Here is a 17,024-nt window from a genome sequence, read left to right on the forward strand (position 1 = left end):
GTGAAAAGGTGTTAACACAAGCATTATAATTGAAGAAAATGCAACAACAACAAGAGAATGTATTCCTACAATCAAGAGAAATGTGAGCTTGCAACAACATATGAATGAGTGTTGAGTTGGTCATCAAGTAGTTACATAATGCTCCTACTACCAACGAATGATTACAAAATTAAGGACCCTTATATTGCAATTATTATTAATGTCTTTCTATTACATACCTGTCTACACATACCACCTTTATCAAAACTTCTCTTATGTTAGTAGAGTTATGATTAGGGTTGTGTTTTTCATATTTTAGTTGTGTTATTCTACAAAATAACTCTCTCCCTACTTGCAGGGATGAGCAACAGATTTAGTGTGATTAGTCTATATTAGTTAGGACTAGCAACAATTTATCAAATTATCAAGCATTCTGTGTATTTTTTGTTTTCAATCAAGTAATTAAATTTTAGTAAGCTTTTCATATCTACAAAGTAATTTTACATAAAGCATTAATTGTTAATTGATTTCTCTGCGTAACAAGTTTACATACCCAAGTACGAGCCCACTTGAGGTGAGTGGTGCTCTGTAATTTAGTTCGTTGATATTATTGCATTCATTTGCTATTCAATGCATTCAATTATTACTCAATGCATTCAACTGTTATTCAATGATATTTAAACATTCATGTAGCAACTATTGATTAGTATTTTGTATAAGACTTTTAGCTAATTTGTCATTTGCCAATATTTGTGATTTATAAGAGGAATTTTAGCAATATTGTTTAGCCTTTTAGTTATTTGTCTAAGTTTAGTAATTTTTTTCTTTAGATTCAAATATTTCTTTGATTCATGAAGGATATTAGGAATCCCAAAAACCTCCTAGTGTGCATATAGTACAGGTCACATCTCAAGTGTATGTCCCTAGCTTGTAACTAATGTACCCTAAAATGATTGATGGTTTCTTATTGTAGGATAACTTTGTCCTTTAAGTAAAAGTACATGGTCATACTACTCTATATAATTAATTGTTATAGGAAACAATACAATGTGCATGAAAATGTGTTAACCTTCATCTTCCAAATTGTTAAATTTATCAACATATTATTTAAGAACATCATTTAAGAGTTTGTTAATAAGTGAATGGGTTTTCCTGGACCAATCATCTACAGTAGACTAAATTAATGGTGATGACAAATATTGAAGGCAATATACACAAACATGTAGATAGCCTATATGATGGTGGTGTAGATCTCCATGTGAAATAAGATGCACATAGGTTTATTTAAATAACATGGCATACTAATATGTTGCATAAATATAAATTAAGTTGGCTTATAACCCTAGTTGAAGGGAGCAAGAAAACTAAATTTTGAATTTTAGGTCTATTCCCACACACCTTGAGATTGGATCATGTTAATCCTAAACCATCTTGATATAAACATTGAAGATAAAATGTTAATTTCAAGGTGCAGAGTGAATTTATGGAAGTAAATGTGAATAAGAGTGCAATAATAACAAGTAAATGGCTAGTGTATAAATGGGGGTAAATAAGAACATATAGGCATCAAACTATAAGCTAAACATAACACAAGAGTATGTCACTTATAGATGTTATTTCATTAAGACATTCCAACAACCCAGGCACAAAAAGCAAGTGGGGAGTAGCAAAAGAGTTATGATTTTACCCTTACATTTTGTTTGTGAATCTAAAATAAGTGTGCATTAAAGATATTATATTTCTAATCTCTATATAATGAACTTGTAAAAACTTTAATAGAAAAATATAAATGTGCATTTCAAAGTATATAGACATTTTCAATCTTTATTTTCCAAATCTTGCGCACTGCTACCATGTGAAAATGAAAAATGAGGGAGGATAGGTTAAGATAACAAATTTATATGTTAACTAAGGCCTAAAGATGCACTAAAATGATAACTTATTGTCAATCATTTTCTTATTATATCTATTGAATGGCCTAAGATTATTTTTCTTTCATTAAATTGAGTGTGTGAAGGTTTTCTCTTAGTTCCCAAAGAGTTGTTTCCATAAGCATAATATGTTGAATGTGACCATGGTAAAGTGTCCAAAACTCAACTTTAGTCGCGTTCTATCGAAACCCCCTTTTCGATCGAATGCAAAAAACATGTTCGATCAAATCCAAAAAAACGTTCAATACAAAATTTGTATCAAGGGGGGTCGATAGAAAGGGGGAACCCTAGAGGGTTCAATCAAACCCCTTTCGATAGAAAATATGTTCTATCAAACCTCCATGTTAGAGATCTCCCCCCAAAACTCTCTTGGTTTCTACAAATTTTTGACCTTCCAAGCTCAAATTGGGGGCTCAAATGGATGAATTTGATAAACCCAAATGCATGATAGTAGTACTCGAAGTGAGATTCCCAATGATTATTATTTTAATATATATTGAGTTTATTATGATTTTTTTTAAATTAACTAAACATAGGTTTCACACCAAATATCAACTTCTGAGATCAACACTTATGGAAAAATAGTAAACAAGTGAAAAACAAAATTTAAAATCTATGCAATAAGTACCGAAGTCCTCTTTCCAACAAAAAAAAGAATTTTGATACATACACGACAAGTTATGATGTTAAATTTTCTACAATGTAGAATACAGATCTAGCTAGGAAGTAAGAAACAAAACTTCCAGAAAATAGAGAAGAAAAGAAGAGCTGCAAGAATGAAATTATATTAATTCATTGTGCAAATTACAATTGTAAAATGCAGATTTATACAAATAAAGAACTCTCATAAGAGTTGAATTCATGGAGGAGATGAGGGTAATTTCAGAAAACCCAAAGTTAAAACTGAGACCTTCCTTCGTTAGCTTAGATCTAATTCTATTGCATTGTTGTCCTAACATGCATGCAACTGTAGTCTCAGCAGTCTCACCATAATGCAACTATAGTCTCAATAGTCTCACCATAAATCACTGCAAAAACAAAGAGTTTGGTAGTTGCGCTAACAGTCGTAGTTGGAAGTTAACATGACTCCAACACCCCCTCTTAATTCCAACCAAGGAGAAAAGGAAAGGAAAAGAAAGAGGAAAGAGGAAAGAGGAAAAAGTCCCCCTCAAAATTACAACTATATGAAGTGCAAAGAAATCCTTTGAGATACAAGAAAAGTGTGGACAACTGTCAAATGGTAACTATTGCCATAGTGCTAAATAAAGAACCTCCTCAAAAGCCAAGGTGATGATCAAGATCAAGAATCGGCATGAGTGCCCTCAATGACACTACTCGAACAATGATTAGATGGCAAACAAAGGCAAAACATCTTAAATTCGAAGATGCAAGTGGCACATGAATCTGAACGAATGACCCCAACGACACTACTCAACCATGCAAGAAGAAGTTGCTAGTCGAAAATATAGGTGCCAACAGTGAACTGATCAAACTTGAAACAAAACCAAGAAGCATTAGCACTAATAGTATAAAATCTCCTTCATAATATGACAAAGGAGAAACAAGACATGTCCATTGAAATGATGTGTCACAAAACAGAAGATGAAGGCAAGGCCCGTGAATAGAGGTTTCCGTCAGCTTCCATTCTTCAAAAATTTGTTTGCAAATAATTTGTCTAGCTTCTTCTTCCTAGCAATCAAGGCTCTGATACCATGTTAAATTTTCTACATTGTAGAATACAGATCTAGCTAGGAAGTAAGAAACAAAACTTCCAGAAAATAGAGAAGAAAAGAAGAGCTACAAGAATGAAATTATATTAATTCATTGTGCAAATTACAATTATAAAATGCAGATTTATACAAATAAAGAACTCTCATAAGAGCTAAATTCATGGAGGAGATGAGGGTAATTTCAAAAAACCCAAAGTTAAAACTGAGACCTTCCTTCGTTAGCTTAGATTTGATTCTATTGCATTGTTGTCCTAACAGGCATGCAGCTACAGTCTCAGCAGTCTCACCATAATGCAACTACAGTGTCAATAGTCTCACCATAAATCACTGCAAAAACAAAGAGTTTGGTAGTTGCGCTAATAGTCTTGTTGGAAGTTAACATGACTCCAACAATGAGCGACCAAATGAACATATGTCAAAATTACAATTAACTCGACTTCAAAACTTCATAAAATATGAAATATTGAAGATAATGTTATGAAACCAATTGCAAAAATTAGATATGTGTGTTTACAAAACTAAATTCGAAAGAATCACATTCATATCTATTTTAGAAAAAAAGTTATGCCATACCAAATGAGTATCACTCTTTAAAAATGTTGTTTATTTAAAAAAAATAGTTTTCAAGGGAGATAGAAAAATGGAAACAAATTGATTCCAAAAGAATTTAAAAATATATATTTAGAATCTACACACAAAATGACACAAATCACTAGTTCACATTGTCTACAAATTCCTTATAGTTTAGCAGTAATAGGTGTCTGTATGTGAGGTTTTTTTTGAAAAATGAATATTATGGTGTCAAAGTTGGCAAAAAATGTAACCCACTATTGTAGGTTCACCCTCAATGATGTAGGAGCATCCCCAGTTCTTGGCAATCTTGCATCAACCAAAATCATTTATTTTCCAGTTTGTTTTTTGTTTTTTGTTTTAGCATTTATTTCTGTATTTTCTTACATTGGCTCACCGAATCTTGCGGAGTTGGATTTTGCTTGAGGACATGATCATCTTCCTTATTCCTAAACCGCGGAGCATTTGGATCATTTTTCGGCACGTTATCAATTCCGAATTTTGAGACATTTTTTTGGCACCAAAACCGCTTGGACCCATTTTGCATTAGTGAATCCATTGGATCCCTTTCGTAGCTTATGGAGCCCCAATTTGTTGATTCTGGTGTTCCTTGGTGTGTGGTCGACCTTCCCTTTGATCCGCACTTCATCCTTTGGATTTTCCAGAGGAATCTCTTTGGCGGAGGTCGACCTGTTGGTTTTACATGTTTGATCTTGTTCTTTGACATTTGATCCCTCTTGGGTCGACCGGATCACTCTAGACCATATAAATTATTGTAATTGAGCATTAGAAATCAACTATACAGAATATAGAAGATATATCCTTAGATTTAGAGGTCTAGAATTAACCAATTATGTAATTGAGCATGTATGTAACAGGCCAGTGAGCCGAATCATGTAATTCGGATGTTACCGGTTATCTATAATTAGTTTTCATGATCTAATTCATTTAGTTTTGCATTGCCTCCATCATATCCTCTTGTTTCCGTTGTGTTTGCTCTTGTTGCCCGATCCAGATTGATCTATTTGAGGTCCCTCCTAACCGGTGACTGCACTGAGTGGTATCAAAGTGAGATTTTGTTCTAGATATTGTGTTGTCCTAAAAATTTTGTTGTAGGGTGGCGGATCATGGATCCGACCTACAGTTGCAGAGGACTAGCATGAAGATGGCGCGAAGAGGAAATAGGAATGATGGAGCACATGGGAATGCAGACCCTGTTGTGATGGAAATATTGCAAGGAATTGCAATTCGGTTGGAAGCCGTTGAGACAACCCAGAGAAGAGGCTGACCTATTGAAGATGTGAGCGAAGATGAAGAAGAGGAAGCACCGGGAGAAGTGGTAGCAAACCCACCGACAATTGATCTAGATGAAGAGAGGTTTTTGAGGTTTTTGAGTAGGGCGAACACTAAACCGCATTTTACCCCACCAGAGTATGATGGTAAGTTGGATTCAGATGAATTGATGGATTGGATCTTGGAGATGGAAAAGTAATTTGATTTTGAGAACACCACAGAAGAAAGGAAGGTGAAATATGCATGTGCCCAGTTGAAAGGTCACGCATCCCTTTGGTGGGAACATTTGCAGGTTGATCAATAAAGAAGAGGAAAAGAGAAGATCAAGACATGGGATCAGATGATTTCTAAGTTAAAATTGAAGTTTATGTCAGCTATTATCAAGTAAATATGTTCCGAGAGTTGCAAAACCTAAAGTAGAAAGAATCTAGTGTGAAGGAGTATACCGAAGCATTCTACAAGTTGAATATCAGATCTAGACATGTTGATGATGAGGTTGAACAAGTCGTGAGATATTTGAATCTATTGTGGATGTCTATATAAGATGAACTCAGTTTAATCAAGTTGTTGATTTTTGAAGAAGCTTACCAATATGCCTTGAAAGCAGAAGAGAAGTTGAACAAAAGACATGAGAAGAGACAGAGAGGTAGAGGTGGAAGGTTTTTCAGAGGAAGAGGATATTCTAGAGGAAGAGGAACTTGTACAAATCAGAAGAAAGACAAGGAAGTAAGAAAAGAAGGTAATTCTTACCGGGAGGATGACACGAATTTCTACTAAAGAAGAGAACTTGATGGGCTACTAGAATGAGGGTTTTGGAAAAGATGACAGAAGACAAGATAAGAGAGTGTTTAAAGGAACTTGCTTTAAGTGTGGAGGAGAAGGACATCGTTCTTTCGAGTGTAAGAAGATAGAAAATATTGGGAGAACAACCTAGGTAGAAGAAAGCCCCATCGGATCAGCTAACAAACCGGAAGATGGAGAACTTTTGATGATGAGGAGAGCTTTGTGTCATACCAAAGAAGATGAAGAGCCCTTGCAAAGGCAAAATTTGTTCAAGACCAAATGTAAGGTATCCAGCAAGTGTTGTAAAGTAGTTATTGATAGTGGTAGTTTGGATAATCTTGTTTCAGAAGAGATGGTGAATAAGTCGAAGTTGGAAAGATTGAAACACCCTAAGCCTTATCGGATAGTATGGATTCAGGATAATCATAGGTTGTTAGTAAGTGAGTAATGTTTGGTAAAATTGAAAATTGGGAATTATCATGATGAATTCTTGTGTGATATCATGCCTATGGATATTTGTCACTTTTTATTGGGTAGACCCTAGCAGTTTGATAGACAGGCAATACATGATGGGAGAAAGAACATATACACTATTGTAGCGAATGGGATGAAACAAACCTTGTTAGCCTTGGAGGAGCCTTTGAAGAGTGAAGTCTGTATGAATGCCTGAATCTGTTTGGTGGATGGAAGGAAATTCTTGGATGCGATGAGACATGAGCATGTGTGTTTTGCCTTAGTTCCTAAGAAGACTGAGAATCTAGAGTATGAGGAAGAATAACCGGAAGAAATAAAGGAGTTGCTGACAGAGTATGAAGACATCATTCCAGACAATGTGCATGATGGATTACCACCAATGAGAAGTATCAGTCATTGCATGGACCTGATTCTCGGAGCTAGTTTGCCTAACAAAGTTGCACACCGGATGACATCGACAGAGAATTAGGAGTTGAGTAGACAAGTTCAGGAGCTGTTGAAGAAAGGTTTGATTAGAGAAAGTTAAGTCCTCGTGCAGTACCATCAGTGTTAGCACCTAAGAATAATAAAGAGTGGAAGATGTGTATTGATTCCAGAGCAATAAACAAGATCACAATGAAGTATTGGTTTCCTTTACCTAAGATGGATGACATAATGGATTGCTTGAGTGGAGCCAAATACTACACAAAGATAGACTTGAAGAGTGGATATCATCATATTAGAATCAAAGAAGGAGATGAATGGAATACAACATTCAAGACAAATGAAGGATTGTATGAATGGTTAGTGATGCCTTTTGGGTTGACTAATGCACCTAGTACTTTCATGAGGTTGATGAATGAGGTATTGAAGAAATTCTCGGGTAAGTTTGTTATTGTATATTTGGATGACATTTTGATTGTTAGTAAGACAAAAGAGGAGTACTTGTCACATTTAAGACAAGTTTTGCAGAGGCTGAGACAGGAAAAGTTGTTGATAAATCTTAAGAAGTGTACTTTCATGAAGGAAGAGTTAGTCTATTTGGGATTTGTGATATCTACAAATGGATTGAAGATGGGCCCTAAGAAGGTGAGAGCAATTGTTGAGTGGCCTACACCGGAAAGCATTGGAGAGGTAAGATAATTTCATGGATTGGCTAGTTTCTACCAGAAGTTTATCACAAGTTTCAATTCAGTTTGTAACCCTGTGATTGAGACAATGAGAGGAGATAGGAAAGAATTCAAGTGGACACCCGAAGCAAATAAATTTTTTGAATTGTTGAAGCAGAAAGTGACTAAGCAGCCTGTGTTGGCTTTATCGGATTTCAACAAAGTATTTCAAGTGGACTATGATGCAAGTGGGAATGCAATTGCAGCCATGTTAAGTAAAGAGGGGGGAGCAATAGCTTATTTCAGTGAGAAGTTGAATGATGTCAGGAGGAGATATTCAGTGTATGATCAGGAATTTTATGTCATAGTTCAAGCCTTGAAGAAGTGGAGACATTACCTGTTGCCTAAGGAGTTTGTGTTATATACTGATCATCAAGCCTTATAGTATTTGAACAGTCAGAGTAAGTTGAATCAGAGACATATGAGATGGGTGGAATTTTTGCAAAGTACACCTTTGTGTTGAATCATAGGAGTGGGAAGTTAAACAAAGTTGTTGATGCATTGAGTAGGAGGAGGAATTTGCTGACAGAGATGAGAGTGACAGTATTAGGATTTGAGGAGTTGAAGACCTTGTATGATGATGACCCAGATTTTGCAGAGCCTTGGAAAGCATGTAGAGAATCGGTTATGGTAGATAGAAGTTAGTGGTTGGATTATTTCATTCAGGATGGGATGTTATTCAAAGGCGTTTAGTTGTGTATACCTAAGAGTTCTATGAGGGATAATCTGATAAAGAAAAAGCATAGTGGAGGATTAGTCAGACACTTTGGTGCTAACAAAACAATAGCATTGGTGAGTGAGCTTTACTTTTGGCCTCATATTTATAAGGATGTTAGGGAATTTGTGTAGAGTTGTGGAGTTTGTCAAGTTGCAAAAGGTAGTAATCAAAATGTGGGATTGTATAAACCTTTGACAGTACCAAAGGGACCTTGGGAGGACATAAGCATGGATTTCATACTTGGATTTCCTAAGACACTGAGAGGAAATGATTCTATATTTGTGGTGGTGGATAGATTCTCGAAGATGGCTCATATCATACCTTGTAAGAAAACATCAAATGCAGTACATGTAGCTGACTTGTTCTTCAAGGAGGTAGTGAGATTGCATGGATTACCTAAGAGCATAGTTTCAGATAGAGACACTAAGTTTGTCGGTTATTTTGGAGAAAACTTTGGAAGAAGATTAAGACAAATTTGAAATTCAGTTCTACTTTTCACCCACAGACTGATGGACAGACGAAGGTAGTAAACAAGAGCTTGGGAAATTTGTTGAGATGCCTAGTTGGAGATAAAACCGAAGTTGGGATTTGATTCTTGCACAAGCTGAGTTTGCTTACAATAATTCAGTGAACAGGAGTACCGGAAGAAAACCTTTTGAAATTGTTACCGGAGCACACACTAGAGGTGTATCGGAATTGAGAGATATCAGTAATGAAGATAAGAGGAGTGCAGAATCAGAAGAGTGTGCAGATCACATGACGGTCTTACATATTCAGGTTAAGAAACACTTGAAGGATATGAACGACAAGTATAAGGAGAAAGCGGATGAGAAAAGGAGACATAAGGAATTTGAAGTTGGTGATGAAGTGATGGTGTATCTGAGAAAAGAAAGATTTCCAGTTGGAACCTATAATAAGTTGCAGATGAAGAAGTTTGGACCTTGTAAGATCTTGATAAAGTTCAGTTCCAGAAATGCATATGAAGTGGAGTTGCCAGATAGTTTGAGTATTTCACCTATATTCAACATTACAGATCTACATCAGTACCATGAATTAGAACTCGGCAAAGACAGTATTGCAGAACTAGAGAAATAGTTGCCCCGAAAGGAACCAAAGCAGATTGAAGACATTTTGGACAGTAGGATTGGGTGTAGCACCCGGAGTAGTCAGTATAAGGAGTATCTTGTGAAGTGGAAGGATAGACCAGTTGAAGATTAATCTTGGATTTCTCAAGCAGAGGTAGACCGCCTTGGTTTTCCTCCGACCCCACCAAAGTGAGAGACTCAGTTTTTCAACAACCCCAGATGTCTGATGCAAGAGCATCCTCGGTTCTTGGTAATCTTGCATCAACCAAAAACATTTGTTTTCTGTTTTGTAGTTTCAAAATTTCTTTCTGTATTTTCTTGCATTGGCTCACCTGATCTTGTAGAGTTGGATTTTGCTTGAGTAAATGATCATCTTCCTTATTCCTAAACCACAAAGCATTTGGATCATTTTTCGACAAGTTATCGATTTTGGAGTCCAAGATAGTTTTCTGGCACCGAAACCTCTTGGACCTACTTTGCATTAGTGAATCCACTGGATCCCTTCCATAGCTTGCGGAGCCCCAATTCATCGATTTTGATGTTCCTTGGTGCGTGGCCAACCTTCCCTTTGATCCACATTTCATCCTTTGGATTTTTTGGAGGAATCTCTTTGGCGGAGGCTGACCTGTAGGTTTTACACGTTTGCTCTAGTTCTTCAGCATTTGATCCTTCTTGGGCTGACCGGATCACTCTAAACCATATAAATCATTGTAATTGAGAATTAGAAATCAGCTATATAGAATATAAAAGATATATCCTTAGATTTAGAGGTTCGGAGTTAACCAATTCTGTAATTAAGCATGTATGTAACATGCCAGTGAGCCGAATCTTTTAATTCGGATGTTACAGGTTATCTGTAATCATTTTTCATGATCTAATTCATTCAGTTGGGCATTGCATCCATCATATCCTCTTGTTTCCTTTGTGTTTACTCTTGTTGCCCTGTCCAGATTGATCTCTTTGAGGTCCCTCCTAACCGGTGACTACACCACTCAAGTAAGACTTTTTCAAGGATTTATTTATGAATGAGTGATGTTTTGAGTAGTTCGAGGATGGGTATTTGTGTAGGAGTATTACCAAGGTGATCTAGGAGATTATATTGGGATGTTGATCTTATGGAGGAAGGGGAGGAGGCTCCTAAATAGCTACCTTTCCTCTACGAGTGTTGACATTGCAATCAAACCATTTTACGATGATAGTGGATACTTGATTGTCAACCTCTTCAAATCAACCTATGCTGGAATCAAAGGATGAAATGGTGTTATCATAATCATAGCATATGGCTAAGAGAGATGATGAGGCTTTTTCTTTACCATGCTTGGGAAGTGGATCTTTGTAACTCTTAAATTGAGTGTTTGATGTATTCAATGTGTGTCCCTTAACTTCAATTTCACCCCTATCGATAAGGTCTTGGATGTAATTTTTGAGTTTCGTAGTTTTTTAATGTCATGACCTTTGTTGCTATGGTATTTACAATACTTGTTATCCTTGTACCATGCAGGTTTTGGTTTGTTTTCATCTTATGGTTTTTTATTGGATAGAGGACCATGTTTTCTTGGACTAGTTTTTTAAAAGCAACCTCAATAGGTTATGCGAGAGGGGTGTATTCATGTTTTGATTTCTTATTTTGGTGAGGTGGTCCATGTGGTATAGTGACGTTGCTTTTATTTTGTTAGGTATGTTGATTGTAGTCATGTTATTGATTAGATTTGTTTGGTGGATGAGATGGTGTTTGTATGTTTTAAACATGTTTGACATCAAGCACACCATCGGCGACAACATTTTTGTTTTCAGACCAAACTTTAGGCTTATCGTTGGATGAGGAGTCATTGTTGTCCTTGGAATGGATTTTGATTAAACCCTGGCGACATTGAGTGTTTTTTCCATAGGTATGCCATTTTTTATGATGGCTTCAAAAGTTTCAAGGCATTGCGTTTGTAATTGAAAGGCCAGTTCAGGGTTAAAGTTTTTGATAAATATACGACCACTAGTTGGTCGAGAATAATCCGAGGGAATCTACTAGTGAGAAGTATTCATCATTGGAAGAAATTTGTAAAGATTTCCACATTTCGTTGTTTCATGTTACATAACTCTATTATGGATACTTTGTGTTCGATATTGTATAGAAAGTGTGCAACAATTTTTTTTACCAGTTCTTTGAATGTGGATATTGAGCCATGTGGGAGATGGGTAAACCATTCTAATACTTTGTCACTTAAGCTTCTAAAAAAAGAGTATCTTCAAGTATACATCACTATAGGAGATTTCTTGGCATTCCATGTAAAATTCCTTGACATATTCTTTGACATCACCTTTCTCTTTGTATTTGTCGAATTTGGGAATTTCAAAGTTTTGAGAAAAAGGGATTGTGATGGTATAAAATTAGGGTTTCATCAATTAAGATAATAAAACTAGTAATCGTACCTAGCTAACTATTACATTAAAAGAGGGAGGTAAATTCAATAGACCTAGTCACAATCCAAATGGGAAAAGGGCTAAAACACTAATTAAATTTACCACTTTGTTATCTCTCCTTTTTGAATTGAAATTTGGATGTAAATTGTGAATTTAGGGTAAGATAATGGACAATTGAAATGAAACAATATTAACGGACTGCTACAAAAATCAAACAGAACCACAGACAGGGATCTGAGTAGAAGAATAAAATTAGAACTTGTTGCTGAAAGTTTGGGCTGAATTGTTGGGATCAAGATGGTAGGTTGTCCTGGTCCTGCAACTCTTAGATAGGCAAGTGGGATCTTTTTTAGATTAGGGAGACGCACTGGATTCATTATCAAAAGCTCAACAGAATTCTTAAGACTAGGATGGTAGGTTGCCCTGGTCTTCTACTTTTCACTTCATCAAAATTTGAACCTGTTCATCATCGTCAACTCTATCGAAATCTTCAATCATGACTTCTGGGTCAATTTCTTGCACATAAAAAGAGACTAAAAGGGGTTGTGAATAGGGGTTTTCCTTGGGTCAAACCCTGGTTTAGGAATTAACCATGAAATTGAAATTATAATTGTAATGGAAACAAAATTGAATTGCAACAAGATTCTTTCATTTTGAGGGAAAGCCTAGATCTGAAATTGAAAGCTTGTAATTTATATGTATACCTCTATGAAGCTTACTAAAATCCTCAGACAAGAGGTTTAGGATGTCATGTAGAATTTATTCATAAAAGGTTGATCATGTATGTCATCTTGAATGCTTGAACTTTGAATTCACTTCTTCTCCAATGCTTGATTCCTTGCTCACTTGAATAAAATTCACTAGAGTGTCATCAAGATCATTAGAAGTTAGGTTAGGTCTTCAAATTAGTGGGCTAGGCATCCTTTTATACCTAATTGTTTGAAAATTATTTGAATTTTTAGAGTAGGCTAACATGAGATCTTAATTCTCGCTCACCTGATGGTACTATTGTGAGAACCAAATTTGGGTCCCGATTGGGAGGACCAGGACACTATGGTGCCATGGTCTTGAGCTAGGACCTGGACTCCCTAACACCCCGATTCTAAGAAACAATAATTAGGTTTAGGTAAAAGACAGGAGATAAGGTGAAAATGCGGGCTTGTGAAGGGTGTGAGCAGAATCAAAGCAAGCATTGAGCATCAAAAGATAGAACACCAAGGTGAGTTCTAGGTGATAGAACACCGAGGTGAGGGTGAAATTGTATATGGATATAATTTATAATGCTACATTTAGCCCCCACTTTAGCGGGAGTATGAGACTACACTCATACTCATGGTAAAGAAGACACACTGAGCCCCTAGGGACTTTAGGAACTTACTACTCTAATATCGAGATAAAAGGGACAACACATGAAAGGGAAAGAGAGAGAGTGAATATATTGGCCTAGTAAGCTTTGATTACTGTGAGTTATGAAAAAAAAAACCAAATTACAAAGCAAAAGGCTTAGTTTTCAAAGTAACTTGAATATTGAAAACACGTCATGGTGTGTGCATAAAGTGTAACATTGAGCAGAGTGTATGTCGGGCCCCTGTTAAAGTGATTGTATATGCCTTATCAGGACCAATAGCTTTAAGGTAGTATTCATCCAAAAGACAAGAACAATACCACAATGAGATGCCCCCAAGAAAGCACAAATCAACGAATAATGGTCACAAAACATATAGGAAAAAGAACATAAGGGATCCACTAACTCTGGGGTCAATAATGCACTTGTGACAAATAATGTATATCAAGAATAATTGTATTAAATTGACCTCATCCACCAAAGGTAGTGGAACTACAAACACAATGGAAAGAGCACAAGAGATAACAAACAAATGTATTTTTGAGTCAACATGGATGAGACCAAAAAAATATCTCAATGTTATGCATCATCCCCAAGTAGACAACACGAGCACATTTACAAACAATAGCACATGGACGACATAACATAGATACGACATATAGAAGAATTGAGATACAAATAGAGGAATGCCACAAAAAATTCAGCCTCCTTATTACCTTGTACTAATGAATTAACAAGGGTCATCTAGAGGCAACCTAACACAACACAAAAAACATATAAAGCAACACATCACTGGGGAAGCACATTAAGAACAAGAAAACACAAAAAATAGAATCCACAACACAAATGGAGGTAGTCAAGCAAATCATCCACCTCCCAATATTGCTTAACATTGTTTAGGGATGGTGGACAAGATGCAAGAGGAGCCACATCAAGTACATTAGATTGAGCTACCGCAAGTTCAAAACGAGGATTAATGATGAATCACTTTGTTTGTTACTAGGAGCTAGCATTAATGCTTTTGAAAATTGTGAAGATAACTCATGCTTAATCTCAACAAACTCATACATATCATCAAAATCATTAAAATAATCAACATTGGCTTGAACAACATCATTATCATCTTCTAAATTAATAAATATAGGATCTTGAGAATGAAAATAAGTTGAACCATCATTTTACTTGAGAATTTTTAATTTAGGTGATTTGAGTTGAACTTTCGCATTAATTAGGGTTAGGTGAAGGAACTAAGTCACTGTTTGATGTGTTTGGGGAGGAAATGGTTTGGTAAGAAATCTCACAAGCCTTAACACGATGTCTTCATCAACGTTCTCTCGCACGGTGATTTCTTTTAGTTTTAGTCGAGACCTATGAAGGTTGAGGATCAATTGACATAGATTTGTTTTCTTCCCTTATATGGGGAGGAATGGAAAAAACTCCAATAGCTTGAGAGATACATGATGATGCCAAACACTTTCCTTTGTAAGACTTAGGAGGTGGGATTCTGGCATATATATAGGAGGAATAGAAGTAGTAGGAAGAATACCAAGTCCATTATGAGTAGGAGGAATATCTATGGATGTAGAGTCTCTAGCTTTGCTCAAGGCCATTATCATCACATTTTTTATTTTTTTTTGAGAAGATAAGAAAAGGATATCATTTCGAGGATTTAAGGGCATAGGTTGTTTAGGCCAAAAGTAATCACAGGTGAAATTTTCATGCCTCATTGTGGGTTGGTAAAGGCTATGATTAATCATTATAATAGTGCCATTATGAGAAAATTTCAAACATATATGGATTGTAGAAGGGATAGATTTCATGTAAGAGATCCAAGGATGTCCCAACTTCACATGAAATTGATCTAATGTAGAAACAATAACAAAGGTGACATCTAAGCACTTAGTACTAACCTCAACAGGAAGAGTAATGGAACCAATAGTAGGAAAAGAAAAAATATCATATGCCTTAACCATAACATAAAATTCACCATATGCTACTCGATGCAATTACTAAGTAAAAAGATGTTCTTTAGTAATCACAATCACCATACATACTGGATCAATGATGAGAGGTTTTCTTTGATCTTCACAACAATATCTAATGGGCCATTAGGTGTAACAATAGTTTCACTAGGATAAAATTATGTAATGCACAAGTCTTTTGTAGGTTGAAGTTTGTCAACGAGGTTCACAACATTGATTGAAAATTTTGTGAAGTGGAAAGGCTTACAAAATTTTGGTTTCAATCACAGTGTGTGAGATAAAGTCTCTCCTCACAAAGGGGAGGTTGCCTTCTTATTGCCTTTTACCTATCTACTCTTGACTAAGAATGAAAACAAACATATAACTTGGGCATTAAAATCATTAATTCCTCTTATTTAAAGATTAATGCTCTTACTATTCTCTTATTTCAAAATAGGCCTTTTCCTACAAGACTTACAATTAAGGAAGGTAAAGAACAATAATAACTGATACCATGAAGTTGAATGAAGGAATAACTGTGTGTAACACAAGTGCAAAATATGATTAAAGAACTTACACAAGCTCAAAGACTTCTGCAACTCATTCTACAACTTCAATTCAAGAGATACAATATATAGTAGCTCAAAGACTATCTAATATATTATAGTTCAAATATTAAATAAATAAATAAACTTTGTAGCACAAAGACTATAGAAAACTTATTCTAACTTTGTTACCAATTAATTTCTTTAAAACTTAATATTGTAGTTCAAAGACTATAAAATATCAGATTTAAAGGCACTTTCACACAAATAACAACTTCACAATACCTCAAGTTAAGTCAAGATTATGTAATCTCAATGGCATAAGAACACTGAAATTGCATATAACTATGATTCAATTCAAAGTTTGAATGCAAAATTACTCCCTTATTTACTTAAAATTGATTTGCAAAATAAGCTCAAAATCTTAAGTTGCTACACAAACTAGTAGAGTTTTTTTGCTATGCATAAAGATAAAAATTTACAATGAGCACCCTCATATAGAGAGAGGAGGGGTTATAGACAAAAGTATGGAAAAAGTTCAACTAACTATGACTAATTCAACAATAGAGTCCTTTTTAACTTTGGACTCTTGTTGTGTCTACATGATCTGAATTATGGATTCAGATGACAACACCCGAGTGAGAACTTGGGGTATTGTGGATTTGTTTACATGAACAAGGTAAACACATAATTAAAGCAAGCCAAAAATTAATCTATTCAATTAAAAAATACATATATCAGTTCATGAGATTCCAAGGGTCACCAAAACCACTTGAGAATCGAAACCCAATAGTCATATTTGTTTATTTACATAATAAAATCCAAAACTACAAAATTTTCAAAAAACTATATGAAATTTTATCCTAACTTTAAATAGACATAACTTTCTACTCAGGACTCTAAATCGCGAGCTGTTTAACTCGTTGGAAAGGTCTCCAAGAGTTGAAGGCAAAGTCATAAAATAACTTGCCTATGGAAATGTTCTAGGCCAAAGTTTCAAGGGCTGAAAATGCCCTGAAGACCTTCAAAAACGCCAATTACTAACAT

This window comes from Cryptomeria japonica, chromosome 11 (assembly GCF_030272615.1).
Source record: "Cryptomeria japonica chromosome 11, Sugi_1.0, whole genome shotgun sequence".
Classification (NCBI taxonomy): Eukaryota; Viridiplantae; Streptophyta; class Pinopsida; order Cupressales; family Cupressaceae; genus Cryptomeria; species Cryptomeria japonica.